Raw genomic sequence first — 23,085 nt, 5'->3', positions numbered from 1 at the left:
AGGTACCTGTGCTGTGTCTTGCGGGTCCATCAACAAGTCATCCTGGTGGGCTGGCTGAGTGAGCAGGTGCAGGTTTGCGAACTAGGTTGTATTCACATCCCCGTTTTGCTGTTTGTGATGCAAAGGGCCTTCTGTGATCTCTCTACTCCAGTCAGCTCCCCCGTCCCGACTAATCACAGTAACTGTTTCTCCTCCTTCCAGGAGCAAGGTAGGAGCATCCGCTTGTCCATCGTTTTAAGTTAGGAGTGGCCATGTGATTGCTTCGGCCAGTGATTTCTGAGCAGAAATGACACGTGTGTGTCACTTCTTGTGGAAGCTGTAATAGCCAGTATGGAAATTTCCTGTGTCATTTTTCCCTTGCCATGGACAGCACACTGAGATCAAACATATGTGATATGAAGTCTCCTCCGTTAGCTTGGGTCCCTGAGTGACTGTGGTGGATACATCCCTCTGCCAACCTGCTTTTGATATGCAGTGTGAGTGAGAGATGGTCCAGCCACTGGCACTGAGGGGTTGTTTGTTACTGCAGCACACCCTAATGCATCCTGACCAATACAATATTCCCTTTAAATATTTCCTCTTTCCTTTATAGCTTGTACCACCACCACCAAACTTATTTATATTTATTTGCTTAATTTTTATCTCCTTTCTCTAGAAGTTCTATGAGAACCATCATTTTTGTTATTGTTTGTTTATTTGTTTTTGAAAGAGAGAGAACGTGCAAGTGGGGGTTGGGCAGAGGGAAAGGAAAAGAGAATTCTTAAGCAGACTCCATGCTGAGCACTGAGCCTGACACAGGGTGCAGTCTCACAACTCTGAGATCATGATCTGAACTGAAATCAAGAGTTGGGCACTCAGATGATCGAGACACCCAGTCACCCCTTTTTGTTATTGTTTAATGGGGTAATTCTAATTCTTGAAGAGTGCCTCGTACACAGTAGGCACCAAATTGATATGCATTGAATTAATAATTTGGTTAATGTGGCCAAGTCACTTAACTGCCATGAGCCTCACACTCTTCATCTGTAAAATGCGAGTACTAATCATACCTGAGTCATAGGAACGTTTTGAGAATTAAATGTCATGAATATAAAGCACCTTGCCCCCTGTCTGGAACATAGTAGGTGTGCAGTAAATACATGGTTTTTATCAGTTGCCAATCCAGTGAATCAAAACAGGGCCTCTGTTGTCAGTTACATTCAGCAGATAGATAATTTGACACAGTTCCCCAGATTTATGAGATGTCCCTCTGCAAATAGGTAGCATCATTATACTGGAATCCAAGGACCTCACTCATAGAGATGCTGCAAGACTTGTTTTAAGTGTCTGCTTTTAGTTTGTAAGCAGGAGGGCATAGAATCTGGGAAAGTAGCTGTTCCATGTTGAGCTGGAGCACCATCAAGGCCCCTGAGAGCTTTAAATGCTTTGGATCTTGGATGGATATTCAAATAGAAAGAAATAACTAGAGCCTGTGCAGTCTCCAAGGACACTATATGGAGAATTAAAGTTTTTGAACCCCTAGAAGAGACAGACTGAGTGCTTCTGCTTACTTTCTTTCTCAGTGCTGAGAATCTGGAATGGAATCTTGTCCTGATGTGGGGGAAGGGGCCACAGTGGGATCTCTTCCAGATTCCTGTCTGCCGAGGGATGGGTGAGTCTCTAAGTAACACCTGATGGGCAGGGGCTTGTGTAGGTGCTAAAGTGCTGGGCTCTGGGGTTGGATGAACTCAAGCTCAACTCTGGGCTCCATGACTTTATTTATTTTTAAATTATTTTTTAAAAGATTTATTTATTTATTTGAGAGAGAGAGAGAGATAGTGAGAGAGAGCACAAGTGGGGAGGAGAGGGTGAAGCAGGCTCCCCACTGAGGAGGGAGCCCAATGCAGGGCCCATCCCAGGACCCTGAATCATGACCTGAACCGAAGGCAGACGCTTCACTAACTGAGCCACCCAGGCGCCCCATGTAACTTTAGAGACCTTACAGACTTTGGGCAAATGGCTTCTCCTGTCTGTGCATTGATTTCCTTATCTGTCAATCTGTGCCACTCTGGGGAGAAGCAGGTGAGATTCTCGGTCTTTTTGGCCAGACTTAATCTCCTTCAATCTGCTCTCTTGGCTGAAGCTGGTGTGTTCTTCCTAAAAGGCAAATCCGATCATGTGACTTGTCACCTAAAGAGCACATCTTCAGTGGTGTGGCACTTCCCTCAGGGTCGAGTCTAAACTTGCATCCCAGCATAGGTCCTACCTTAACCCACCTTTCCAATTCCACCTGCACCTGCCAGTCCCACTGCCACCCAACAAACTGGGCTTTGTCACAGGGCTTCAGGTTGTTTCTTACCCTGCTTGGCTCACTCTACACTCCTACCTTCTACTCCCACTGATTCCTCCTTGACCTTCAGATCTCACTATAGGTGTCCCTTCCTGGCACCCCAGACACTGACATTTAATGAAGGGGACCCAGTCTCTAACGCACAGGAAGTTCCAGGCTGGCTGGGATGGGGCTGACATGCTGGGAGGGCTGAGTGGTTCAGCATCTGGGCTCTGAGATCAGGCCCCTTAGACAGTGTGCTTGACCATCCCGTGCCTCAGTTTTCCCATCCATAACAGAAGCCAACAACTTTGTGTGGCTGAACTGAGACAACGCATGGATCCGTGGTTCCTGGCACACAGAAGTACTTTCTAAGTGGTGGTGATTTTCACCACTTGCTATTGTTTTGTGGGCCTGAATATATTTTTTAAAGATTTTATTTATCCGTTCATGAGACACACACACACACAGAGGCAGAGACACAGGCAGAGGGAGAAGCAGGCTCCATGCAGGGAGCCCGATGTGGGACTCGATCCCAGGTCTCCAGGATCACAACCTGGGCTGAAGGCGGCGATAAACCGCTGAGCCACCCAGGTTTGTGGGCCTGAATATTAACCAGGTTCTTAAAAGTGTGTGTGGACACATACACAGACACTCATACACTCCTTCTCTCTTTGCTTGACACTGAGGGACACTGGGGATAGTCCCCTCAAAGTCCCAAACCTTGCAGTGCCATTGGGCTGGTTTGGGGGATAGCCTTGCTTTTAGATGAAAAGGTCGACCTGTGTTTTCACGCTCTCCTTCCGTCCAGGAGGGTAGCACCCTCGATAATCTGAATTTGGAGGCTCAGCTTTGGCAGGCTTCCTGAATGCCAGTGAACACCACAGCTGGGCTGTTTGGGAAACCCAGCTTTCTTGTGACTTAAGATGGAAAAAGGTTCTAGGTGTGTGTGAATGGGTGTATTTTTGTATATGTGTGTGTTTGTGTGTATACGTGCATATGCACATGTACATGTGGTTTACATGGGTGTATACAGGCATGTGTGTATATGTGTGCATATGCACATGTATGTGTGCGTGCACATGTGTGTGTATGTGTACGAACACAGCAAAAGAGATGGAATTTCTTTTTTTCCTTCTTTCCAGCTTCCTGCATTTCTTCCCCCCATTGCTGCTTGTGTTACTTCATCTCCGTGACTGTCTCTGCCCTCTGTCCCCCTCTCTCTGACTCTGGCTCTGTCAGTCTGCACCCCCGGGTTCCTCTCTGTGCCTTCCCTCAGCGCCCCCTCGCCCAGCACCCCATCTCTTTGTTGGCACAGAGTAGTGGTTACCTAGGAAACCACTGCAGGGTGAGCACATGTGATTGGCCAGGCCGGGGCTCGACTCTGGGTTGGCGGGCAGATTTTGGGGGTGATTCTCATCCTCAACCCCCTTTGGGGGAGGGACACTCACCAGGACATGAAAGGAACCTGAGTGTGCTGTGGTGAGCAGGGTCCTCCACCAGGGAAGGAATTCCTGTCCTAATGAGGACTCAGAGTTACAGAATGAGGTCACACTAAGACATTTCCAAAAAGGCACACAGGCAGAAGGCTTTGGGAGGGACCATCATAGCAATAGCTAACACCTACTTACCAGTCACTGTGTGCTGAGCTCTTTCTATTAGCTTATTAGCAAACCAATGTAGTAGGTATCATTTTTCTTCCCATTTTACAGATGAAGAGGGGAAGGCTGAGAGAGAAATCTCTTGGCTAAGTCTACACTGCTGATAAAGCAGAGCCAGGGTGTGAACCCAGCCGTGTCCTGTGTTTAAGACATCTGCACAGCCACCTTCCCTGGGAACTCTAGGGAAGGGATGGAAGATGTGGGATCGGTGCTTACAGAGACTGGGGGCTGGACGAGGTGGCTTCTCAAGACCCGTTTTGCCCATTCCCCCAGCCCCATCCTTTGATCTGGCTCTTTTCTCTCTTGAGTCACTGGCCCACTGCTTCGTGGAGGACCTGCAGTACTCAGGAACTGACGTGTCACCAACTAACATGTCACCCCTGCATCCTCATCTCTCAGAAATGACAAGGCTTTGTGGAAGTGGACAGTGGTACTGGTTGTCCAACAGTGCGAATGTACCTCATGCCACAGACGTGGACACTTAAAAAAATAGTCACTATGGTACATTTTACATTATGTATATTAAGAAAAAAGAGTGACCCGAGTCCTAAATCCATCCAGTGGGGGGTCTCGTGAGCCTGTGATTCTGGCCCTGGGCTTCTCCCATGGAAGAGAGAAGAATGAGCTGGCAAGGAGCTTTCTCTATGCTAGGAGGGCACTCTGCAAAAACACTTAAATGTGGATTATTTCATGGATCCTACCAACAGCCTGGGAGGCAGTTTGCTTTATGATCTCCATGTCACCAATGAAGTACCTGAGGCTCTGCGAGGCTGCAGATTTTCTGGGGCTTACACAGCCAGCTAAGCGATGCATTTTGGTTTGAACCCAGGCCTTTCTGACACCATCATGCCTCCTGAATTGCAAAAGGCCTCCTTACTGCCTTACCATTTGGGGGATCCCAGTGAGAGAGCCCCACTTCTCTGTAGTCCCAGGAGATTAGGTGATCCCTTGTCCCTGATTCCAGCTCAGACTCTCCTCAAGTCCTTGGCACCCACCTCTCTACTAGTGGGCAGTTAGCTGGCCTGGACCATCACCCCAGTGTCCTCAAAGTGTCAAAGTCAGTTCAGTGATGTTACAAAGTGGTGGCTGGAAATAAACCAGGGACCCAGTGCAGGTCAGCCAGCTGGATTAAAGCTGATGAGGCACATCCCCGGGAAGCACAGCAGAGGTGGGCAATACTGAATGATTACTTGCCACCCTGGGACCTGGAGATGTAGCTGGCCAGTAAATTGGCCAGAGAGGAAGTATCTAGGGCTCTGAGGGACCAGGAGAGGAAGGGAGGGGCCCAGACATACTCCCTCCCTGTCACGTGGCGGAATTAGAGCCAGAGTCCTTCCAGCCACCATGTGCCCATCACACAACAGTATCTGGGCCACTTATTAGGACTACTGGCTTGCTGAGAGTTTTAGTCTTGGCAATGGCTACATTTACATATATGGCCCATTTAAGCCTTTCAAGAACTGCGACTAGGCCAATCAATATTCTTCTCCCATTTTACAGTGGGGGAAGGCAGGCTCAGGGAGGTGAAATGATTCTTCCAAACTCAAACGGCTGGTAAGATGCGAAGTCAGGCCTGGCTATGCCCAACCTCCTTTGTTTTATACAGGAGGTTTGACTGCTTCCTGAAGATTAATTGGGGTCACTGGGGAGTCAGGGCAGGGTCGTATTAGGTGGTGAAGGATGAAAGATGGGGGCAAAAGTCTGCCATCTGTCAAAGTTTGTTCAGTGTATACATCTGACACTAGTTAAATACCAGGACATCAGATCACGGGGGTGTGGAGTTTTTGCCAACGGCAATGGTCCTCCAACAGTGGTCCCTGGTCCAGGAGCATCGGCATCTCCTGGGAATTTTTAGACATGCAAGTTCTGGACATGGGACCCAGCAGTCAGCAATCTGTGTTGACTGGTAGGTAGCCCCTCAAAAGTCAGTCCACCTGGAACCTGTGAACATGACTTTATTTGGGGAAAGGGTCTTTGCAGATGTAATTATGTTAAGGATTTTAAAACTAGATATACTTGAATTAGGATGAGGCCTAAGTCCAATGACAAATGTCCTGATAAGAGCAGAAAAGAGGAAAGAATGTTCAGTGAAAGCCATGTAAAGACAGAGGCAGAGATTGGGGGGTGCATCTACAAGCCAAGGAATGCCAAGGATTGCTGGCAACCCCCAAAACCTACGAGAGAAGCATGGCATGGATCCTCCCTGAGGGCCTCTAGAAGGAGCCAAGCCTGCAGACACTTCAATTTTAGACTTCTCACCTCCAGTAGCCAGCTCCCCACACTTGCAGGACTTTTTAGCATTATCACTGTTACGATTATTTTTGCTAGTTATGTTTGCTTCTCTGCACTTGGCAAGGGAAGAAAGTGAACATGGTTTATGGTGGAGACACGCGTACCACTTTAGGACCCTATATCTGCCCTGTGCCTTAACTGCACAGAGCATTAGGGCCTGGATGGGAGGTTAGCAAAGCCCGTAGTTGGGCATGAGGCTTGACTCCCTAAGCCACATGGGAGGCGGGCAGGACCACTGAGAAAGCAGAGCAAGAGTGTCGAAATTTCCTGGTCATCTGCCTAGATGGTGTAATGAAGTCAACATGCCTCCTAATTACATACTTGAGAAGTTTCCATCATTCACTGTGTTCTCATCTCCAGCACCTGGTGTTGGCCCTTCTGGAGACTGAGGGCCTGGATGGCAGAGACACTTGTCTGGCCATTCAGATTCTAAAGCCAACAGATCTTGAGCACATCCTCAGGGCCTGAACCTTTAGAAAGGCCTTTTGAATCCGATGTGCTCTGCTGTGCCCACTGCTTGCAAGAGACAGGAAGATGGGCTGAAGGGCTCTAACCATAAAAAAACTCTAGGCTGGGCTGGAAGGAGCATCAGCTAAGGGTGTGAACTCCCCCACAGGATCCTTCTGGTGCTGAACATGCAGCCATGGATGAGCAGAATAGCCCATTCAGTAAAAAAAAAAAAAAAAAAAAAAATATATATATATATATATATATATATATATATATATATATATATATATGGTTTTGTCTGTGCAAGGCACTTTGTATGCATTATCTTTTGACCCTCATAAAAGCTCAATGCTGAAGATATTATCGATTCCTACCTTATAGAAGACAAAATAAGGTATGAGGAAAAATCACACTACCAAAGGTCACACAGTTCGTAAGGCACAATCAGGATTTGCTTAACATAGCATTTCTCAACCTCAGTGCTATTGACATTTTGGGCCAGACCATTCAGTGTTGGGGGGAGGCTGCTGCCCTGTGCGTTGTTTGGCAACATCCTTGGCTTCTACCCATTAGATACCAGTAGTGCCCTGCCCCCCAGGTGTGACAACCAAAAATGTCTCCAGACATTGCCACTATCCCCTGGGAGTTAAAATCATCCCCACCAAGAACCGCTGGTCTAGCTTTAGATCTTTGTGTTCTTTCTAAGATGCTACTTTGGCCCCGCAAACACTCCAAATCCAGGCACCTCTCTGTGAGGCATTAGGGTATAAATTACATATCATACAATTCATTAACCTCATTACCTTCTAGTTGACTCCCCCCGCCCCCCCCCAGCACACACACATACTCACCCCTCTGCTGTTTCAGAGGTATGGAACAACAGAGAGGTTTGTCCAGTTTCAAGGTCAACAGCTTATAAATAATTGAGTCGAGGCTGAAGTCCAGTTTGCAGGCCCTCATCCAGTCCTTTCTCCACATCTCCCTTCTCTTCCCACAGCCTCCCTGCAGCTCCAAGACCCACCTGTTGCTCCCACAGAAGGCTGGATGGGCGTCTTGAAGATTCATCATGTAGCATCAGCAACAGCATGTTGGAATAATTGGTTTCCTTACTTTCTCTCTCTTCTTTCCCAAGAAGTATCAACTCCACAGAGTCATAGCTGTCTCTAGTGTGTTCGGTACTACACTCCTAATCATATACACCCATCATGCCACCAGCACATAGTAGGTCCTCAGCAAATATTTGTGGAATTAATGATGAAACCACTGTTAGGGTCTTTTCTATGAATGAAAAATCAGAGGAGCATGCATTAGTTCTTGGTGTCAGTGACAGTTTGCCTTGGCCACACTGGTTTTGAAGCAATAAGGAGAAACCCACTCAAGCTAGATAAAGCAAAACAGGATCCTTTATTGGAAAGCCCCAGGGATATCTCACAGACTCCAGGGCCAGGAGGACAGCCCAGCTTCGCCAGGCACCAGGGCCAGGGAGAAGGTGAGTGGTCTGTCCTCTCTCTGCGGAAACAGCTTCAGATCTTAGACGTCTGTCTCTCTCTTTCTCCTCTCTTTCTGCTTCCTCTCATTTTCTCAATTTCCCCCTCCTGTGTAGACCAGCTTTGTCTACCTTATCCACATGGCAAAAGATGACCATCTCAAAATCGAATTCTGGACCCCCCACATTTACTTGACCCCTTAGTTCAACTGCAAGCCCGGACCAAGGAAGGTCTCTTGCTGCCAATTTCAAATTTTCTCCAGGGAGAATCTGATTGGCCCAGCTTGGATCAGGTGATCATCTTTGGTGCAATCAGGAATGGCTGGGAAGCAAGTGGGACTTGCTTAGTATAAAAATGACCCCCCGAGGCCCATTTTCATGTGTACAGGGCAGTTCTGAGACCTGCAGGGGTTGAGAAAACCCTCCCAATGCCTCTACTAACACTTCCTTTGCCCAAAGGAAAAATGGTAGCCCTCCCTAGCTTGGCGAAAGGTAGGTGCTCAATACAAATCTTTTGAAGGTGGGAGTGGCTGGGAGAAATGGGTGAGGCATGCCAGCCTCAGGTGGACACCAAACAAAAAGACTTGGAAGGAGACCCTAAAGGGAAGGTGTGCTTTGATATCACAGCTCTCTCGTCCCCACTGTTACCACTTCTAATTACAGCCAGTCTTAGTTAATTTGGGTTAATTGGGAGGCGGAAGTCCAGTTTACATTAAAGAAAAGCCAGATACATATATATCCCTCTGTTTTGATTACTTGTAAGGACACACAAGAAATTCCATCACAATCATAAAAATGTGGCAAAAACAAGTGAAAAGAAGCCAAGGAGGATGAATAGAAACCTAAGCAATAAAAATCCCCCGGAACTGGCTTTATTCAATAAAACTATAATAGTTGTAATGAACACATAAATGGTTGAAATGAAAACAGGTGCTTGTTTGATTCTCTCAAATAGTAACAATGATGAGAAAGTAAGATAGGAAATGTGTGTGTAGCATTTACTGTGTGTCAGACACTGTTCTAAGTGTTTGACAGATTATACATCAAGTCATCTAGTCTTGTAGCAAGTCAGTGATGGAAATTCTAAAGGATGTGAGGCCCAATACCAGACGCTGGAGCTGGGGACTGCTCAAATTTGAAAATACTTTTGAAATTAATTAAGGGGTCAAAGGGAAGGGCATGTCTGACCTTCTCTACAGGAGGCATAAACAGAGTGGTTAAGAGCTGGGAGAGTGCAGGAGCCAGATGGCTTGTGTGACATTGTACAAGTTACTTAACCTCTCTGAGCCTCAGCTTCATCCTCTATAAAATGGAGATAATAAAACCTACATCTGATGATCGGGGTGAGGATTCAATGTGACACAGAACCTCTGTAAATGCCTAGTGCAGTGCCTGGCATGTCGAAGACACTGAATAAATGCCATGATGTGGTTGTTGAGGGTATAGGGTCTGGATCCCAGCTGTGTGCCTTACAATGCTTTGCACACTAGGAATTACTTCTCGATAAGCTTCCGTTTTCTCATCTGGAAAACTTGGTTGCTGATAGATCCTGCCTCGTGGGGTCTGGTGAGGAAGAGTTCCAGGAATTCAGGTACTCAGCACCGTGTCTCATTGTAAGCTTTGCTGCATATTGTCGTTATGATGATGATCGGCATTCTGGGGTGATGAACTAAAGGAGCACAGAGAAAAAGATAGGCCTTGAAGAATGACAATGTGAAAACTATTCTACTGTTAAGTGATTTGCACTGTGCAATTAGCAAAATATACTTTTTTTTTTTTTTTTTTGCAAAAGTGCTGTAACGATTGTGTTTGTGTCAATCATGACACCCCGTAAGCAGTACCCTGGCCCACCAAAATCCATTTTCTCCTGACCATGTTGGGTCAGTTGGACAACATTCCCCTTGACTTGCCTAATTTTAATGAGACATTAGATCAACATCACAAAAGTAATTTCAGGTTACTGTGGTTCCTTGACAAAGATCGTGTTATCATGACACAATTTGGTTTACATCTGGAGAAATCTGTGCCATTGATTTCTAGGCCCAAACTCTTCTGTACTGCCAGCAGCACAAGTGTGAAAATGTTTGCTTTCTTTTTTTTAATATATCATTAAGGTTTTAAAAAATCTGAGAAACACCTTCTTGGAGTGTTAACACTACCCATTACTGTTTGTCGATGCAAGCAGTGGAACTCAGCCTTGGCTGGCTGAAGTGAAATGAGAATACATCGGATGGGTGAGGAAAGGGAAGGCTAAGGAGCCAGGAGCCAGGGCAACTCCAGGTTTGTGGAAGGTAGGACAACTGGACAGTCTTGACCACCATGTGGTCAGCTCTGCCTTTATCTCAACCTCGTCTCCTTCCAGTTGAGAGATGAAGTTCCAGGAAGAACCCAATTGGTCTAGCTTGGATCTTATGTCTGCCCCTTGGCAGGACAGAGATAGGGAAGACGTGACAACTTACAGTCTCACTAAGCCCGTGGACATTGAGGAAATTTCCGAAGAGAGCAGGTGGGACAAGGTCAGGGACATGGTGTATTCAGATGCGGGGAGCCTCCTTTTCTCTAGTTGTCATGTACCAGAATCCCGGTTAGTGCTCTGCAGTGACTGATTCATGTCCAGCTTTGGCCATGTAGTGGAAACATAAAATGGATGTTCTGTGAAAGAAGGGAGTTGCAACGTGATGAAGGACTGGAGTTTTCTAAACCATTCCTAGTCTCCTTAGATTTAGTTCAGGAAGCTTTTGGTATATCCAAGAATGGACAGGGAATGTGAGCCCCAGAGGTCGAGCCTGCTAGCAGTCTGGGCTTTGCAAGTCATGGAGAGGGAGTGCCTTGTCTAGATTTAGATCCAAAACTGTGGGAAAGGATCATTTAGCACTGGGGAGAGGGAGAGATGGGTAAGGCAACTTTAGAGCACTCTTTATCATAAACGTAACAGGGTCAGATGAGGCTGACAACCCAGTCCTCATGGCCACTGTGAATAGTCTAAGGAGAGCTGGACTGAAATTGCAATATGAATTATTTAGGCTGCAAGGAGAGTTAGACATTGTGGCAGGCCTTAAAGAGTTGGTTTGGATCCAAGGTGGTCAGTTAGTGCCCCTTCTCCCAGCCCCCTGCTCCTAATTCGTACCTCTATGATGTATATCACCAGATAATCACAGCATTTCTTCCCAGCAGGATCTGATTTCAGAATTTTTCTCAACTCAGCATATGAGATGGCTTCAACCTCTCAATAGGATCAATTAGCAAATGGTGGGGTGGGGGTGGGGGGCAGGAACAGTTTCCTGCCCATAAACTACGTTCAGAATCAAAATTATGAGTTGGAACAGGGACTGCACTAAGTATCTTTTCAACGTTTTGCCACACTTAGGAATCACTGACGGCTCATTAGGTAATTGTCAAGGCAACAACAGTGAGAACAATGGAAAATCCTGGTGGGGAGATAAAAAAGGAAAGGGGATTCTGGAGGGGTGAATTCAGTGAAACACAAGTGAGGTATTAAACAGAAGTGTTTAACTCCCTTGAGAACATGCAGAATGGAGACCTCTCAGATTTGAAGACTTTTTCCATTGTATGCAAAAAACCCAAAACAACACCCCCACACACACACACACACATCACTGTGGTTTAAAAATTAATGCAACCTAGTGACTAAATTTAGTGACTAAAGCAACAGGAAAATCAAGAGATGATCTCAGTTCAGGTGGGGCTTGATCTAACCATTTAAAGACCAGATTTCCTCTTACTTTGTCTTTCCATGATAATAGACCCATCCTTGCAGCACCTCTTTGTAGGTCATCAAGAACTCTGGATTCTCTTCTCCTGGTCCCCAAATGGCTACAATAGCTGCAGACTTTCCATCTTTAGCCCACACCATTCAGAGAAGAGAGAATAACTCCTACTGGAGTCCTGGGTCTTCTCTTTTTCACTGGCCTAAATTAGGCCACATGCTGTTCCCTGAATGAAGGATGGTATGAAGAGCAATCCTTGGAACTGAGGGAAAGATCACTCTGCCAAAACCATGTGGCCAAGATTGGAGGGTAGGTGAATTCCCCAAATGAGAAGCAGGGTAAGATCAAAAGGAGAAAGGAGAATGGACACTTGAGAAGGTGATCAAAACTATTCTCTGCAGTGGTCATTTGTGTATGTGTGGATGGATGGGCAAGGGGCTGAAGTCTGTTTCTTAAAAGACATTCCTTCAATAAAATGGGAATAAAGAAAAGATGGAAATGTTATCTTGTGCAGAGGTTCTCGAGGTGTACATTTTAGAGAAAACTTTCCCTTACTGAGAGAGCGCATCACCTTCTTCACCTCCTCTTGACACAGAAATAGGTTTGGGCCAACATTTGTAGTGGATTGCTCCACCAGTTTTGCCCAGAGCTTTACCTCCCTACCAACCCTGTCAAGCATGTGTGTACCTGATTCAGAACCGATGTGCCAAATGAACCTGAGTTTTCTCAGCATTGAGAGATTCAGGGGCAAACAGCCTGTTGCAGGGAGGAGGAGGTGGGCACCTGTTGGCTGGCAAAGGAGTAACCTGAGAAGTAGATGCCATTTCTCCTTCTCTATCTCTCCTTGCCTCCACTGGGCCTCATGCTGCTACTCCAATGGTCTGGTGAGGGAACAGGGACATGCTAAGATTTGGATAAATTTTAGCCTTGGATAAGTCGTTCAGTCTCTCTTTTGGCCTCATGCTTTGATATGATGGTCTTACAAGTGGGTTATTCTGAGGATTACTGTAGGCATTACATGAGATGATGTATGCAAGGTCAGAGTACTTCTGTTTGTGTCTTAGGTGGCTTCCCTAGAAGCAGAGTCTGGGATGGGGATTCTTGCCCAGGTGATTTATTGAGGGATACTTTCTGGAGAAGGGTGGCAAGAAAAGCAAATAGTTCAGGGGAAGGAGCTCAGCGAGAGTGTAGTGGTCTCAGCTGGTCTTCAGCCTGCCTGCATGGGAAGCTCTGCAGCATCACTTGTATCTCAGAGCTGGTCCCCCTTTAAAGCAAAGGGTCTGGTCTTCTCTGCTCATGTGTTACTCAGTCGTTGAATGTGGGTAGCCCCAAGGGGCATGTAACCTCTCTGATCAGGCAACTCCTGTTCAGTTGGAGCCAGTTTTCCATAGAAGAGGGTGGCTGGGAATCATTAGCAATCACTGTTCACAGCATCTGGGAGTGGGGCCCCTCTTGGTGAAGGGAATCTGGGCGGGGCACCAATGGCACCCATCACACCAAGCTGGATACAATCTGGTGGCAAATCAGGAGGGACTTAGCGCTTGTAATTAACTCTGGTTTAGATACAGGAACCCAAGTAGGGAGCTCAACACCTTACTCAAGCTCACATTGGTGGTAAGTATTAGAGGAGGAGCAAAGCTACAAAATTCTTCTGGCCTTTTGCAATAAGGTTATTCATGCTATCAGCTTTCTCAAAAAAAAGCAGAACAGTTTCTTGTGGATTATCTGGGCCAGCCCCTTGGTTTTAAAAACAAGGAAACCGAGGCCCAGAAAAGACCAGGTGACCCAAATTCACAGAGTAGGGCAGACCCAAGACCAAACCTGCATAAACATATCCATCAAACAAACCCAGCAAGACTCATTCTGCTGCTTCTTTTTGAAAACAGACAACTAAGGAAGCGGCTGTTGCTTTGTGGAAATAAGTTCCCATGAACTCAATGACCCCCTGCTGCTTAGAAGGAAATTTTGATCATGTGGTGAATAAGCCTCCCAGACAACAGTGTTCTTGCTTCAGAAGGGGCTTGTGGGAAAATGCAGGGAGCTCAGGTGCATGTTAGCAAGGGTGATAGGGAGGGCTGGTGCCAGGGTGCTCATATTTATGTAGCAAATTTTTATTGTGCTAGACAGTGGGAAGTCAGCAGAGCACAATCCAGATGGGTTCCTCTTTCCGGAGGTCACAGTCCAGTGGGAAAGACAAAGATTAAACTACTCTTTATGCGATTAAAATAACAATTGTGGTAAGTGCTATGAAGATGTTCAGGGTATTGCATGAACACATAACCAAATGACCTGACCTAGTTTGGGGCCTTGAAGCTTTCTCTGTGGGAGTCATGTTCTAATTGAGATCTAAAGAATGGAGAGAAATTAACTAGGGGTGGGGGTTGAGGGAGAGGATGGAAGGATATTATAGGCAGAGGGAACAGCTTATGCATGATCCCCAAAGTGGGATGGTCTGTCTGAGACCTGTTTGTTTGGGAAAGGCCAGGGTGGCTGAACGTAAAGTGAGAATGAGTTTGATGAAATATGAGGATAGAGATTTGGCCTTTTAATTGAGGGAAAGACATTAAATGAAGGTAAGCAGGAGTGGGTATGAGGGATGAGGGGGTGTTCATGTGTGTGTATAGGATAACAGATAAGATGTGTGTTTTAGAAATACCATTCTGTTAGTTATGGTATGGGGGGAGGAATATACTTAGCAATATGGCAGATTCAACTGGCATAGCTCTCTCCATACTTCGAAACATACAAGATTATTGGATGTATATTATATATATTTAGGGATAATTTATACATATATATATATTTCTCTTTTTGGTACATTCATCTATTGAGTCTCTGCTGCATGCTTATTTTTTTGCCAGACACTTCCTAATTAAACTCAATATTAGATTTGTCTTTTCTACATGTCTCTTCAAAGGATAGTTGGGTATGTATTCTATAGCTCTACGTTTACTGTTGCCTTTTTTAAGAAATGATTTTATTTATTTATTCATGAGAGACACAGAGAGAGAGAGGCAGAAACATAGGCAAAGGGAGAAGAGCCTGACTTGGGACTCGATCCCGGGACTCTGGGATCACACCCTGAGCTGAAGGCAAATGCTCAACCACTGAGCCACCCAGGCATCTCTCCTGTTGCCTTTTGATCATTTGTTTAGCTAGACATGAGCACTCACAGAACAGATACCATTTCTTTAGTTTAACTGAACTACAGTTAACATATAGTGTTATGTTAGTTTCAGGTATACAATGGAATTATTTTTTTAAAGATTTTATTTATTCATTTGAGAGAGAGAGTGTGTGTGCACGTGTGTGAGAGACACCACATGAGCAGGAAGGGCAGAGAGGGAGAAGCAGCCTCCCCATGAGCAGAGAGTCTGATATGGGGAAGGATCCCAGGACCCTGAGATCATGACCTGAGCATAAGGCAGACAACTAACTGAGTGAGCCATCCAGGCACCCTGGAATGACTCCATTCTACACGTTACACGATATGTTACTGGGCTCATCACAATAAGTGTACTCTTAATCCCTTTTATTTTACTAATGTGCCCTTCCTGCCCTCTGACAATATATTATTAATCAATTTACATGTTTTTAACTGGTACCCCCCACATAAGGCTACAATTCTTCCTCCTTTAGTAAAGGGCTAGAGAAACTCTGTCCACATGTCCAAGGAAGGTTATTGCCTGCTCAGGGTTCAAGGTTGGGAAAAGATCTCTAGTGAGAAAGCAAAAGGCTGAATCCATGTCATGTGTGTATGTACCCACCTGGGGTAGAAATTCAAATATGGGGAATTAAAGTATAAACTAATATAGGGCCAAGGAAACACCTGAGAGAGCAAAATCTCTTTGTAGGATAACCTCTGCATTCCTTGGCCCACAGGACTTTTGGAGAATAAAGAACCTCTGTTGAAGATGAGTTCACAATTTAAAAATTGTGATTTTTTTTTAGCATCTTATATAAAGGATAGTTAACAGGCATAATAAGTAGAAGTAGCATCTCAAGAACTTGAGACCATAGAATGATCTGGAAAAGACTATAAAATAAGTTTTTGGAAAATGGCCAAAGAGATAAAAGAAAGATGAAAGACACTAATGAAAGCACAAAGATATTATTAAAAGGAGATAGGAAGATTTAAAATTTTTAGAATTATTTTTAATTAATTAATTAATTATTTTTAGAGAGAGCATGAGAGCTTGGTGGGGAGGGATAGAGAGAGAGGGAGAGGGAGAGAGAGAATCTTAAGCAGGCTCCACATTGGTTTACCACCCTGAGATCATGACTTGAGCTGAAATCCATAGTTAGATGCTTAACCAACTGTGCCCCTAGGAAGTTTTTTTTTTTTTAAAGTCAACTAAAATGTACAGAAATCAGGAATCCCTGGGGAACCTGAGTGGCTCAATCAGTTGAGCCTCTGCCTTCAGCTCAGGTCATGATTTTAGGATCCTGGGATTGAGCCCCACATCAGGCTCCCTTTTCAGTGGGGAGTCCACTTATCCCTTTCTCTCTGCACCTCCACCCTACTCATGATCTCTCTCTCACTCTTTGTGTCTCTCTCAAATAAAGAAGGAAGGAAGGAAGGAAGGAAGGAAGGAAGGAAGGAAGGAAGGAAGGAAGGGAAAAGAAAGAAAGAAAAAAAAGTCAAGAATTTCCTTATTGAAATTAAAAATTTGCTTTCAGAGTTCAATAGCAGATTAGACATAGCTTCAGAGAAAGGCAGTGAATTGAAAGATAGACTGGAGGAAATTACCTACAGAGCAGAAAAATGGTATTGATAGATTGGAAGAAGTCAAGAGTAGATTCAGAGGGTCTTCAGTAACATAGGTAAGGGATACTTGTTGTGTCCTGGGATAAAGTGGTGCCAGTGAAAATGGGAATAAAATGGAGTTTAGCACATTTTGTATTTCAGGGTTGAGAAAAAGAATGTGCCTAGGCAGAGAGTAGGGTGCTTGTCCTCTGAGGGGAAGATAATGACCAATGCATGGAAGTTGAAAAGAGGCTGATTTTCATTCTAAGAACCAGGCTTGAAGAGATTATGAATACTTAGGAATACTACAGATGGGAATACGAATCTAGTTCTTTTTGACACCAAAGCCATTGTAGAAATTCTGAGTTGTAAGGAGATGCCACTTTCAGGTTTCCTGCATCTGGCAGGCAATAGCAGAATTGGAGGGGATGGGGAATGTGGAGGGCTGGAGCCCTCTTTTTCTGGGTCTTGGCCCAAAACTTGACTTCAGCCTCAAGTGAAAAGGTAACTTAGACAGAAGGAACTTCTGATATTGATCCTGCTTCTGTCCATAACAAAGGGGTTAAGAAAAGGCTAACTCTGTCACTAGCTGTGTGATATTCGTTCAATTGCTTTCTGTCTCTGGGCCTCTGTTCATCTGTAAAGTGGGAATGATAAGACTCATCTTGCAGGGCTTTAGACAAGATCAACTGAGTAATGCATAAATTGACAGGTTGGCTGTAGAATTTATACATCTCAAGTTGAATTCATAAGTGTTCAGGATGGTTTTATCTAGCTAAATTTGGGGGACCAGATGAAATGAGGACCCCTACTCTTCTGCCATCTTGCCTTCTCCTCCGGTTGTAGCATTTATAATGTTAAATGTTGCAGAAAGGTGGTTCCTCATGACTATTTCTGGATACAATTCAAAACTTGGGATTGGAAGGGTCCACATGTGAGGGGATCACTGAGCATTACCCATCATGGATCCCAGCTGCAGATTGAAAAGAGTGACTTAACTATTACAGTTCAAAGTATGGCATGTGCATGTGTGGGTTGGTGGGGAGCTTACAGATTATGAATCTGAGAAAGCCCAGGAAAGCCAGTCCACTGGGGAACATCGTGTTTCCCTTTGGGTAGTCCTTCCTCCAGTTCAACCCTGAATTTTTTTTCCCAGGTAGCTCAAGTGTGTGTTGCGAATTTCCTGGGGAGTTCCACTATTTTTCTTCCTTGGCCTGGCCCTGCCCCCTGCAGCCTTCAGAAACCTCTGCATCTCCACTGTGACAGGCCTCTCCTTACACACCACACAGGACTGCCAGAGATATATATAGTTGGGAGGGCAAACCAGTTCAGATGCAATTGTCACTGACTCAGATGCTTGCTCCTCTGGCAGAAGAGGAAAGCACAGAGGATTTAATGGGTGTGGCTCACCCTCCTCCCTCTGTCTGCTTCCTTTCTCCTTTGCCTCTCCCATGGGTCTGCTCAGCTCCAGGCCACACCCCAAAAAAGGAATGCCCCAGGAGCAGGCCCATTCACAAACCTCTCCTCCAGAAGGCTTATCAGGTCCTGCCCCTTGGTACTTTTCCATTCTCTCTTTGTCCTTTGCCAGGACGTTGGCGGAAGGGATTCTGGGAAAGAAAAAATTGTCATTGTCACAAGAAAGGAGAAAAGGTAAAATGTGACAAATTCCCCAAACATGCTCCTCTGACTGGGGATGAGGGTAGAAGATGCATTCCCCCCGCCCCCAGAAGTGCATGAAACAGTTGACAAAACATGCAACTAAACTTTAAACTTCCCATCCTTGGAAGATGACTTTAAAATAGGCCATTAGACAAAAAGTAAGCTAAGAGCCAATTTTGTGCTAAATATACTCATTCTTTTAAAATCTGCTATTTTTGAGTTAAATGTTGCAGAAATTACCGAATTTGCATTTAATTATTTTAATAGATCTTGTTTACAGATGACTAGGCAAAAATGAAAAAAAAATAAATATATTCCCCAAACTAATTCACTTTGACTGCTATGGTTGTAACTGTGCCTAAAATAGAAAAACACTCAGAATATTTCTCAAAGTCGGAGCGAAAGACAACTTTAATTCCATTTTGTCTTTGTGTCAACACTACACATGCTGCTTCCTCTATTAAGTGAAATTCGTACTTTTGAAATTGAGGATGAAATATATTTTCTCTGGTGAAGGACTTTTCTGGACCTGTCTCTTAATGGGCTTGCAGACTGTGTTTGGAGAGTCATGGGGAATAACATTTTATATAATCAATAAGACCCTGTCTTTGTGGTCAGGGTCAGCCTGGATTGAATTGAAGTTTGGCTGCATACTAGCTGTGTGTCCTTGGGAGAGTCACTTAACCTTTCTGAGTCCTGGTTTCTTCTTCTAAAAAAGAGATATTAATTTAACTGCATAAGAGTGTCAGGAAAATTAATGGTAATATATGTGTAAAGCAGCTAGCACAGTGCCTGGCACATAATAGACAGTCAGTAAACACATTTTCCTTCCTTTTCCTCCTTTCTGTCTTTCTCTAGATGTGATCAGTTTTCCTCCTCTGTTTTGATAGAGCCAACTTGCTGGGTTCAGTGATTTGTCAGATACTTCCTGGACCTCAGAGATAACTGTGAGAGAAGAGCAGAATTCTCTGAGCAATCATTGTGACCATACTTGCAGGCACACCTGTATTTGGAACATGTTTCTTTTCCTTAGGAGACTGGCAGGCATCTACTTGAAAAGTTTTTCTTTTTTCTTTATTATTTTTTAAAGATTTTATTTATTTATTCATGAGACACACACAGAGGCAGAGACATAGGTAGAGAGAGAAGCAGGCTCCATGCAGGGAGCCCGATATGGGACTTGATCCTGGGACTCCAGGATCATGCCGCCTGGGCCAAAGGCAGACACTCAACTGCTGAGCCACCCAGGTGTCCCTTGAAAGGTTTTTCATTCCAATCTTTGCTTTGGGGACAACCAGGCCCATTAGCCCACAACATACAACTTGTCTCTGTGCTTTCAAGCTAAGCTAAGGATGCCAGGAAGTGGTCAGCTTTGCTGCATTTGGTTGACTCCCTACCTTCTGTAGAGAGTTAATTTAATGGGGGAAGGAGCAATGGGTAGAAGAGGCAAATGTATAGCTTCTCAGATGTGACTGTGGCTACCTCATTGGGCCATAGAAGGGAAACCAAAAAAGGAAAGTGCTGGGGGACTGCCAGATTCCTCCTTAGGACTGTTCTAGCTCACATGGACTTTTGGCACAATATTTGCCATGTGTTAAGGAAAAAGATTGTGTTCCAGACAGTCTTTATTTTGCGGAGCCCTAGCCTTGGATTTCCAAGTATGATAGAGTATAACATTCTTTCAACAAACACCGAACAATTAGCTCCATACAGGCAGGAGCTGGTGATGGTCTTTTCTTGCCACGGCATTCCCAGCATGCCACATACTATCTGGCGCATAGTGAATTCTCAATAAATTGTGAGTGAGTGTATACCGTGAGACAATAAACACGACTGCAGTGGTTCTCAGACTTGACTATGCATCTGAATCCCATGGAAGGCTCATGAAAACACAGATTGCTGAGCACAGCTATGGTTTCCCATTCATAAGGTCCTGGGTGAGCCCAGAGAATTTACATTGAGAGCCACTGTTCGGGTGGTCATGAGTAAAAGCTCTGGAGTCAGGGACGCCTGAGCTTGAATCCCTATTTCCAGAGATATTAGCTGGGTAACTCTGAGCAAGTTACTTAACTGCTCTGAGCCTCAGATTCCATATTTATATAATGAGAATAATATCAGCTGTGTCACAGGGTGGTTGAGAGAATTAAATGAAAGGGTGTACTGAAAGTGCTAAGCATAGGTCCAGTTCATGGTAGATGTTCAATAAATGGAAGCTAGTTTGAGTATATACTGAGCATCTACTGTGTACTCTGACATATGCAGTGAGAAATGTAGAGACAAATAAGGTATGGTCCCAGCTTTCAAGAAACTTATAGATTAGTGGGGGAGGCATATGGAAGAAGCAGTAATTATCTACTGTGACCACAGGTGACAGATGCAGGCTTCTGTGGGAACACAGAGGGAGGCACCCAACCTGACTGCGGTTGGGGGGCTCAGAGGAGGATCCCTGGACAAGGCTGATGCCCAAGCTGAATCCTAAGAAATGTTGAGAAGATGGGGAAGGTTGTTCCAGACAGATAAAATGTTTGGATAGACTTGGAATCTCCCATTTGGTATCCCCTGTAGGTACCCTGAAGGCTGTTCATGGTGCTTGAGTCTTACCATAATTTGGGGGGATCAAGGCAAATGTTACCTCGGAAGCTTAACTCCCTGAGCCCTTATCAGGCATAGACCCCCATTTCCCTGGCTCACTTCTGCCTTCTTTGACCCTTTAATCTTTCATGAAGACCCCAAGCTTGTTCTTACCTTAAGCTTTTGCACCTGCTCTTCCTTCTACCTAGAACTCTCTTCCCTCAGACCTTCTCACAGAGGACTCTCTCCCTTCATGTCACCTGCACCAAGAGTCCATTCCTGACACCTGTTTTAAAGTAGGTCCTCTGGGGATCCCTGGGTGGCGCAGCGGTTTAGCGCCTGCCTTTGGCCCAGGGCGCGATCCTGGAGACCCGGGATCGAATCCCACGTCGGGCTCCCCGTGCATGGAGCCTGCTTCTCCCTCTGCCTGTGTCTCTGCCTCTCTCTCTCTCTCTCTGTGACTATCATAAATAAATGAAAAAAAATTAAAGTAGCTCCTCTGTTCTCTTCCCTATATTCTTATCCTGCTTTATTTTTATTCAAGGTATGTATCACTCCTTGAACTTATAGGTTTGTCTACTCATTTACTATCTTTCTTCCCCACTAGATGGTCAGCTCCATTAAGGCAGAGAGTGTGTCTTGTACTGTAAGTGCTTAGGACATAGAAAGCACTTAAGTATTTGGCGAATGAACATGTAAGTAATTGAGACAATGGATAAGTGAGGGAATCCCTGTGTAGAGCCCTATGGTAGCCCTTGGCAACTATCTGCTTCTGTTCTTTTGAGTTATATTGGAAGAAATTGAAGCCCAGAGCTCTTACCTCATCTAGCTCAAACGGAAAACAGGTACTTCATGGGATCGGCCATGAGATAGTGGACAGTCTTGCATTGTAGTGGCATTGTCTGGTCATCGAGTCTTCTGGGGCTTTGACTTTGGTATTTCCTATACAGAATACAGCTTAATAGCACTGGGTGACTAGAGATGGGGTGGAAAGGAGTTTTTGAAGTGGGTGCAGTAAAATATCAAGGTAGACAAGCACCCTACTTCACCTGGTTGCCCCTGCCTAATGGTGGAAACCTTGTGATTCTCATGGTCAGAGCTTCTTTGCTTTGGCAGTGATAGTAGTACTAGTTCTGGCCTGAGACCTTGTAGTGCTAACAATCAGAGTCATTAACTGAATGCTTATTATGTGTGAGCCACTATGTTTAGTGCTCTACATGCAGATTCTTCTCAATAACCTTCAGATTAGGTACTATTGTTACCCCATTTCACAGAAGAAACTGAGGCCCAGAGAGAGGAAGTCCCCAGTGCAATGACACCTGAACATATGCTCCTAATGTCGTTGCTGAAGAGTCACAGAAACCTAGGCTAAGATCCTGACTGTGACTCTTAGGAGCTGTGTGATCTTGGGCAAATGACAACCTCTCTGAGCTTTGGTTTCTTCATCTGTAGAAATGGAGTAAAAACTACACTTGCTGTCACATTGTTGCAAGATGTAGATATAATGTATAGAAAGTACTGAAGAAATCCCTGCTGCATAATTGGCATCCATAAATGCCAGCTCTTATAATTAATGACTGCTGTTCTATACCTTAACTAATTCAGGATTAGCTGTTCTGCGTGGCCGTAGACCCATTACAGCTCCATTAAGCCAAGGAGCCCCTGGTTCCCTCTCACTTGCTGGCCATGTGCTCTTTCCTTTGCCTTCTGAATTTCTGAGTCCTGTTCTCTGCAAATGACAGGGGGCCTCTTCTCTTTGCGGAGCACAGAGCCACTTGCACTGCATGCATGGCAAGAATGGAAGGAGGTTCGGAGAAAGTGACATGAGGAGTTAAATCAAACGACTTGAGTTTGGTTTCTGGAGGATGCACAGGGCTGAACGTCCAGATTTTCTTCAAGGACCAGCTGTGGATTCTGGTTCACCTGGTGCATGTAGCAGTTGCTGCTTCAAGGATGGAGCACAGTGCTGAGAGGATGGCATTGTAGACAGAGGCTGGGTGGTTCTGGAGGCAGACAGATCCCCGCCTCTGATAGGCCTGGCTCTGCCCCTCCAGACTCTGTGACCTTGGACAGCTCCCTTTGCCTCCCGGAATGCTGGTTTCTTCATCTGCGAGATTGGTGTGGTGGTGAAGAGTAAAGGAACAAACAGTTCAAAGAAAGTGTTGTATCCATGTGAGGGACTG

General features: G+C 45.1%; 1 protein-coding gene and 1 long non-coding RNA gene across 5 annotated transcripts in view; both read left to right on the top strand.

Annotated features, from left to right (window-relative positions):
- The window catches only part of SHISA9 (shisa family member 9), a 287,615-nt gene that overhangs the window by 134,026 nt on the left and 130,504 nt on the right, over positions 1 to 23,085 (top strand). The gene's annotated exons all lie outside the window — the stretch shown is intronic.
- LOC106558935 overlaps positions 1 to 23,085 on the top strand; it is a 65,165-nt gene that overhangs the window by 28,683 nt on the left and 13,397 nt on the right. The window contains exon 5 of one of the 3 annotated variants that reach the window (XR_005360905.1): positions 7,709 to 8,200. The exons of the other annotated variants lie outside the window; for them this stretch is intronic. This is a non-coding gene — a long non-coding RNA (uncharacterized LOC106558935). The remainder of the gene's footprint in view (positions 1 to 7,708; positions 8,201 to 23,085) is intronic. 3 annotated transcript variants of the gene reach the window in all.

The sequence above is a fragment of the Canis lupus genome, chromosome 6, assembly GCF_011100685.1.
Source record: "Canis lupus familiaris isolate Mischka breed German Shepherd chromosome 6, alternate assembly UU_Cfam_GSD_1.0, whole genome shotgun sequence".
Classification (NCBI taxonomy): domain Eukaryota; kingdom Metazoa; phylum Chordata; class Mammalia; order Carnivora; family Canidae; genus Canis; species Canis lupus.
This window is presented reverse-complemented; position numbering and strand designations above follow the sequence as displayed.